This window comes from Salmo trutta, unplaced genomic scaffold (genome assembly GCF_901001165.1).
Source record: "Salmo trutta unplaced genomic scaffold, fSalTru1.1, whole genome shotgun sequence".
In the NCBI taxonomy this organism is placed as follows: domain Eukaryota; kingdom Metazoa; phylum Chordata; class Actinopteri; order Salmoniformes; family Salmonidae; genus Salmo; species Salmo trutta.
This window is the reverse complement of record NW_021823104.1, coordinates 2,390,970-2,398,469: the sequence shown is the minus strand read 5'-3', so window position 1 is coordinate 2,398,469 and position 7,500 is coordinate 2,390,970. Positions and strand designations below refer to the sequence as shown.

Below are 7,500 nucleotides of genomic sequence, written 5' to 3'. Positions count from 1 at the left end.
ATGGTGGCAAAGTAAATAAAGTATAGCAAGAAAAACACTGGAATGGTAGATTTGTATTTTGAAGAGAGTTCAAAGTTCAAATCTAAATAATATGGTGCAAAAGAGCAAAATAAATAAATACAGTAGGGGAAGAGGTAGTAGTTTGGGCTAAATTATAGATGGGCTATGTACAGGTGCAGTGATCTGTGAGCTGCTCTGATAGCTGGTGCTTAAAGCTAGTGAGGGAGATAAGTGTTTCCAGTTTCAGAGATTTTTGTAGTTCGTTCCAGTCATTGGCAGCAGAGAACTGGAAGGAGAGACGACCAAAGGAGGAGTTGGCTTTAGGGGTGACCAGAGAGATATACCAGCTGGAGCGCGTGCTACAGGTGGGTGCTGCTATGGTGACCAGTGAGCGGAGATAAGGGGGGACTTTACCTAGCAGGGTCTTGTAGATGGCGACGATTATGAAGTGAAGGCCAGCCAACGAGAGCATACAGGTCGCAGTGGTGGGTTGTATATGGGGCTTTGGTGACAAAACGGATGGCACTGTGATAGACTGCATCCAGCTTGTTGAGTAGGGTATTGGAGGCTATTTTGTAAATGACATCGCCGAAGTCGAGGATTGGTAGGATGGTCAGTTTTACGAGGGTATGTTTGGCAGCATGAGTGAAGGATGCTTTGTTGCGAAATAGGAAGCCAATTCTAGATTTCACTTTGGATTGGAGATGATTGATGTGAGTCTGGAAGGAGAGTTTACAGTCTAACCAGACACCTAGGTATTTGTAGTTGTCCACAAATTCTAAGTTAGAACCGTCCAGAGAAGTTATGCTGGACAGGCGGGCAGGTGCAGGCAGCGATCGGTTGAAGAGCATGCATTTAGTTTTACTTGTGTTTAGGAGCAGTTGGAGACCACGGAAGGAGAGTTGAATGGCATTGAAGCTCGTCTGGAGGGTTGTTAACACAGTTTCCAAAGAAGGGCCAGAAGTATACAGAATGGTGTCGTCTGCGTAGAGGTGGATCAGAGATTCACCAGCAGCAAGAGCGACATCATTTATGTATACAGAGAAAAGAGTTGGCCCAAGAATTGAACCCTGTGGTACCCCCATAGAGACTGCCAGAGGTCCAGGCAGTAGGCCCTCCGATTTGACACACTGAACTCTGTCAGAGAAGTAGTTGGTGAACCAGGCGACGCAATCGTTTGAGAAACCAAGGCTACTAAGTCTGCCGATGAGGATGTGGTGATTAACAGAGTCAAAAGCTTTGGCCAGGTCAATGAATACGGCAGCACAGTATTGTTTCTTATCGATGGCGGTTACGATGTCATTTAGGACCTTGAGCGTGGCTGAGGTGCACCCATGACCAGCTCTGAAACCAGATTGCATAGCGGAGAGGGTGCGGTGGGATTCGAAATAGTCGGTAATCTGTTTGTTGACTTGGCTTTCGAAGACCTTAGAAAGGCAGGGTAGGATGGATATAGGTCTGTAGCAATTTGGGTCAAGAGTGTCACCTCCTTTGAAGAGGGGGATGACAGCAGCTGCTTTCCAATCTATGGGAATCTCAGACGACACGAAAGAGAGGTTGAAGAGGCTAGTAATAGGGGTTGCAATTATTTCGGCAGATAATTTTAGAAAGAAAGGGTCCAGATTGTCAAGCCCAGCTGATTTGTAGGGGTCCAGATTTTGCAGCTCTTTCAGAACATCAGCTGAATGGATTTGGGAGAAGGAGAAATGGGGGAGGCTTGGGCGAGTAGCTGTGTGCAGTGCTGTTGAATGCAGTAGGGGTAGTTAGGTGGAAAGCATGGCCAGCCGTAGAAAAATGCTTATTGAAATTCTCAATTATAGTGGGCTTATCGGTGGTGACAGAGTTTCCTATCCTCAGTGCAGTGGGCAGTTTGGAGGAGGTGTTCTTATTCTCCATGGACTTTACAATGTCCCAGAACTTTTTAGAGTTGGAGTTGCACGAAGTTTGAAAAAGCTAGCCTTGGCGTTTCTAACTGCCTGTGTGTATTGGTTTCTAACTTCCCTAAAAAGTTGCATATCGCGGGGGCAGTTCGATGCTAATGCAGAACGCCACAGGATATTTTTGTGTTGGTTAAGGGCAGTCAGGTCTGGGGAGAACCAAGGGCTATATCTGTTCCTGGTTCTAAATTTCTTGAAAGGGGCATGCTTATTTAAGATGGAGAGGAAGGCATTTTAAAAAAATAACCAGGCATCCTCTACTGACGGGATGAGGTCAATATCCTTCCAGGATACCAGGGCCAGGTCGATTAGAAAGGCTTGCTCGTTGAAATGTTTCAGGGAGCGTTTGACAGTGATGAGTGGAGGTCGTTTGACCGCTGACCCATTACGGGTGCAGGCAATGAGGCAGTGATCGCTGAGATCTTGGTTGAAAACAGCAGAGGTGTAATTAGAAGGCACATTGGTTAGGATGATATCTATGTGGGTGCCAGTGTTTGCGGCTTTGGGGTTGTACCTGGTGGGTTCATTAATAATTTGTGTGAGATTGAGGGCATCAAGCTTGGATTGTAGAATGGCTGGGGTGTTAAGCATGTCCCAGTTTAGGTCGCCTAGTAGCACGAGCTCTGAAGATAGATGGGGGGCAATCAGTTCACATATGGTGTCCAGAGCACAGCTAGGGGCCGAGGGGGGTCTATAGCAGGCGGCAACGGTGAGAGACTTGTTTTTGGAGAGGTGGATTTTTAAAAGTAGAAGTTCAAATTGTTTGGGTACAGACCTGGATAGCAGGACAGAACACTGCAGGCTATCTCTGCAGTAGATTGCAACACCGCCCCCTTTGGTCGTTCTATCTTGTCTGAAAACGTTGTAGTTAGGGATGAAGATTTCACAGTTTTTGGTGGACTTCCTAAGCCAAGATTCAGACACAGCTAGGACATCCGGGTTGGCAGAGTGTGCTAAAGCAGTGAATAAAGCAAACTTAGGGAGGAGGCTTCTAATGTTAACATGCATGAAACCAAGGCTATTACGGTTACAGAAGTCATCAAAAGAGAGCGCCTGGGGAGTAGGAGTGGAGCCAGGCACTGCAGGGCCTGGATTCACCTCTACATCCCCAGAGGAGCAGAGAAGAATAAGTATGAGGGTACGGCTAAAAGCTATAAGAATTGGTCGTCTGTGACGTCCAGAATAGAGAGAAAAAGGAGCAGGTTTCTGGGGGCAATAAAATAGCTTCAAGGTATAATGTACAGACAAAGGTATGGTGGGATGTGAGTACAAAGGAGGTAAACCTAGGCATTTAGTGATTATGAGAGAGATATTGTCTCTAGAAACATCATTGAAACCAGAAGATGTCATAGCATGTGTGGGTGGAGGAACTGAGAGGTTGGATAAGGTATAATGAGCAGGGCTAGAGGCTCTACAGTGAAATAAGCCAATAAACACTAACCAGAACAGCAATGGACAAGGCATATTGACATTAAGGAGAGGCATGCTTAGCCGAGTGATCAGAGGGTCCAGTGAGATTCAGACAGCTAGCCGGGCCATAGGTAGCAAGCTGGTGGAAGATGGGAGGGAGGTCTGTTTTTAGCCACCTCGTGCGTTTCCGTCTGTGGGTTAGTGGGGTTCCGTGTGGAAGGGGGGACCTGTCCAAGTTGGCAAAATAGTTAGTTATAGTGGCCCAAGAAAAGTGTCCGATAGACCTATTCAGATCGCAGCCGAAAAGACAGCTAACGATTAGCCGGCCACAGATGGGCGATCAGGTTACGTCGCGACGGAGGGGCCAGTTGGACAACTCCCTCGGGCAGATAACGTTGGTGGTCCAGTCGTGAAGACCCGATGGGGCTCCGCATCGGCAGTAAAACGGGTCAGGATAGGTGAGTTGTAGCCCAGGAGACACTTCAGCTGGCTAGCTCAGGAATAGCCCACGAGTGGCTGACGGAACTCTTCAGCTGGCTAGCTGGTTAGCTCCGTAATAATGATGATGCATTATAACCAGGTATAACAACTCTATTATGCATTATAGACAGTTAAGCCAAACTAAGATAGCAGTGTTATTAAAAGTCATAATGAAACATGTTCTCAGAATGTTATTTAATTACCTTCAAATAACCTATAATTTCTGTTCTCAGAACGTTAATAAAACCTCCCAGGAAAACCTTCAGGGAACCATAGTAAAACGTTCTCAGAACCTCCCAGGAAAACCTTCAGGGAACCATAGTAAAACGTTCTCAGAACGTTAATAAAACCTCCCAGGAAAACCTTCAGGGAACCATAGTAAAACGTTCTCAGAACGTTAATAAAACCTCCCAGGAAAACCTTCAGGGAACCGTAGTAAAACGTTCTCAGAACCTCCCAGGAAAACCTTCAGGGAACCATAGTAAAACGTTCTCAGAACCTCCCAGGAAAACCTTCAGGGAACCATAGTAAAACGTTCTCAGAACGTTAATAAAACCTCCCAGGAAAACCTTCAGGGAACCGTAGTAAAACGTTCTCAGAACGTTAATAAAACCTCCCAGGAAAACCTTCAGGGAACCGTAGTAAAACGTTCTCAGAACCTCCCTGCAACGCAACAATGAACGTTCCCAGAACAGGAAAAACGTTCGCTTCCTTTCTCAGAATGTTATTTAATTACCTTCAAATAACCTAGCATTTCTGTTCCCAGAACCGATGGGAAACCAAAAACCTACATTCCCACATCTTCCATGGAACCAGATATGGTAGCTGGGAGGACGATAAATTGGTTCTGGTATTGGTTCTGGTATTGGTTCTGGTATTTACTAGGATCCCCTTTAGTATCAGCTTCTCTTCCTTCGGTCCACAAGAAACACAGTACAGAACTTTATTAGTCATGGACTGAAATACATACATTTTACATGTCTCACATAGCCTACATACAGTTGAAGTCGGAAGTTTACATACACCTTAGCCAAGTACAAGTAGCTTCTTCGTTGCTGAGCGGCCTTTCAGGTTATGTCGATATAGGACTCGTTTTACTGTGGATACAGATACTTTTGTACCTGTTTCCTCCAGCATCTTCACAAGGTCCTTTGCTGTTGTTCTGGGATTGATTTGCAGTTTTCGCACCAAAGTACGTCCATCTCTAGGAGACAGAATGTGTCTCCTTCCTGAGCGGTATGACGGTTGCGTGGTCCCATGGTGTTTATACTTGCGTACTATTGTTTGTACAGATGAACGTGGTACCTTCAGGCGTTTGGAAATTGCTCCCAAGGATGAACCAGACTTGTGGAGATCTACAATATTTTTCTGAGGTCTTGGCTGATTTCTTTTGATTTTCCAATGATGTCAAGCAAAGTGGCAATGAGTTTGAAGGTAGGCCTTGAAATACATCCACAGGTACACCTCCAATTGACTCAAATTATGTCAATTAGCCTATCAGAAGCTTCTAAAGCCCTGTCATCGTTTTCTAGAATTTTCCAAGCTGTTTAAAGGCACAGTCAACTTAGTGTATGTAAACTTCTGACCCACTGGAATTGTAATACAGTGAATTATAAGTGAAATAATCTGTCTGTAAACAATTGTTGGAAAAATGACTTGTGTCGTGCACAAAGTAGATGTCCTAACCGACTTGCCAAAACTATAGTTTGTTAACAAGACATTTGTGGAGTGGTTGAAAAACGAGTTTTAACGAGTTTAAGTGACTCCAACCTAAGTGGATGTAAACTTCCGACTTCAACTGTATCAGTACATATACACAACACCTAGGTCTAATACACAATACAGGATAAATTACAATACAAGATATATAAAATGGCGGTGTCTCTTCACAGTCCCCTTTGTGCAGTAAAGATGGCCGACAGCTTGAGCAGACAGTTCGGTACCTTCAACACATCGATATCTCTCAGAAAGACCAATAGCGATGCAGCCGATCTGTCCTCAACTTTAAAGCCAGGAGAGATTGACATGCATGTTACTGACGCTTTCCCTCCGTGTTCATCGAAGTACGATACGTGCTGATTTGTTCTGGACCAACTGCAATTTACCTATGTACCTGTTTGTCGCACATGACCACACAGCTGGGCTGTAGTCCAGGGCAACAAAAACTACACAGCTGGCAGTAGTCCAGGGGCAACAAAAACGACACAGCTGGGCAGTAGTCCAGGGGCAACAAAAACTACACAGCTGGCAGTAGTCCAGGGGCAACAAAAACTACACAGCTGGGCTGTAGTCCAGGGGCAACAAAAACTACACAGCTGGGCAGTAGTCCAGGGGCAACAAAACTACACAGCTGGGCAGTAGTCCAGGGGCAACAAAACTACATAGCTGGGCAGTAGTCCAGGGGCAACAAAACTATACATGACCACACAGCTGGGCAGTAGTCCAGGGGCAACGGAACTACACATGACCACACAGCTGGGCAGTAGTCCAGGGGCAACAAAACTACACAGCTGGGCAGTAGTCCAGGGGCAACAAAACTACACAGCTGGGCAGTAGTCCAGGGGCAACGAAAACTACACATGACCACACAGCTGGGCAGTAGTCCAGGGGCAATGAAACTACACAGCTGGGCAGTAGTCCAGGGGCAACAAAACTACACATGACCACACAGCTGGGCAGTAGTCCAGGGGCAACAAAACTACACAGCTGGGCAGTAGTCCAGGGACAACAAAACTACACAGCTGGGCAGTAGTCCAGGGGCAACAAAACTACACAGCTGGGCAGTAGTCCAGGGGCAACAAAACTACACAGCTGGGCAGTAGTCCAGGGGCAACGAAAACTACACAGCTGGGCAGTAGTCCAGGGGCAACGAAAACTACACAGCTGGGCAGTAGTCCAGGGGCAACAAAACTACACAGCTGGGAAGTAGTCCAGGGGCAATGAAACTAGGGCCTGTAGGACCTGTCTGGTCGACTGAGATGTCAAGAAGTCAGAGCAACACCTTATCATGGACAGACCTCTTCCCATTTCATTTTATTACCTTGAGCAACCATTGAGTCTATATGTTTTGAACAGGACCGTTTGCTATCCAGGGTTACAGCAGTTTAATCTCCTCAATTTGCTATCTAGGGTTACAGCAGTTTAATCTCCTCATCTTACTATCTAGGGTTACAGCAGTTTAATCTCCTCATCTTGCTATCTAGGGTTACAGCAGTTTAATCTCCTCAACTTGCTATCTAGGGTTACAGCAGTTTAATCTCCTCAACTCGCTATCTAGGGTTACAGCAGTTTAATCTCCTCAACTTGCTATCTAGGGTTACAGTAGTTTAATCTCCTCATCTTGCTATCTAGGGTTACAGTAGTTTAATCTCCTCAACTTGCTATCTAGGGTTACAGTAGTTTAATCTCCTCAATTTGCTATCTAGGGTTACAGCAGTTTAGTGACTGACTGCAGCTCTATGTTAAACCTATTGCTCGTTACCCATTCTATAACTGACTGCAGCTCTATGTTAAACCTATTGCTCGTTACCCATTCTATAACTGACTGCAGCTCTATGTTAAACCTATTGGTAGTTACCCATTCTATAACTGACTGCAGCTCTATGTTAAACCTATTGGTAGTTACCCATTCTAGAACTGACTGCAGCTCTATGTTAAACCTATTGGTAGTTAC

General features: G+C 45.5%; 1 protein-coding gene across 2 annotated transcripts in view; it reads left to right on the top strand.

Moving 5' to 3' along the window:
• The window catches only part of LOC115188897 (unconventional myosin-XV), an 89,893-nt gene that overhangs the window by 70,618 nt on the left and 11,775 nt on the right, over positions 1-7,500 (top strand). The window lies entirely within an intron of this gene.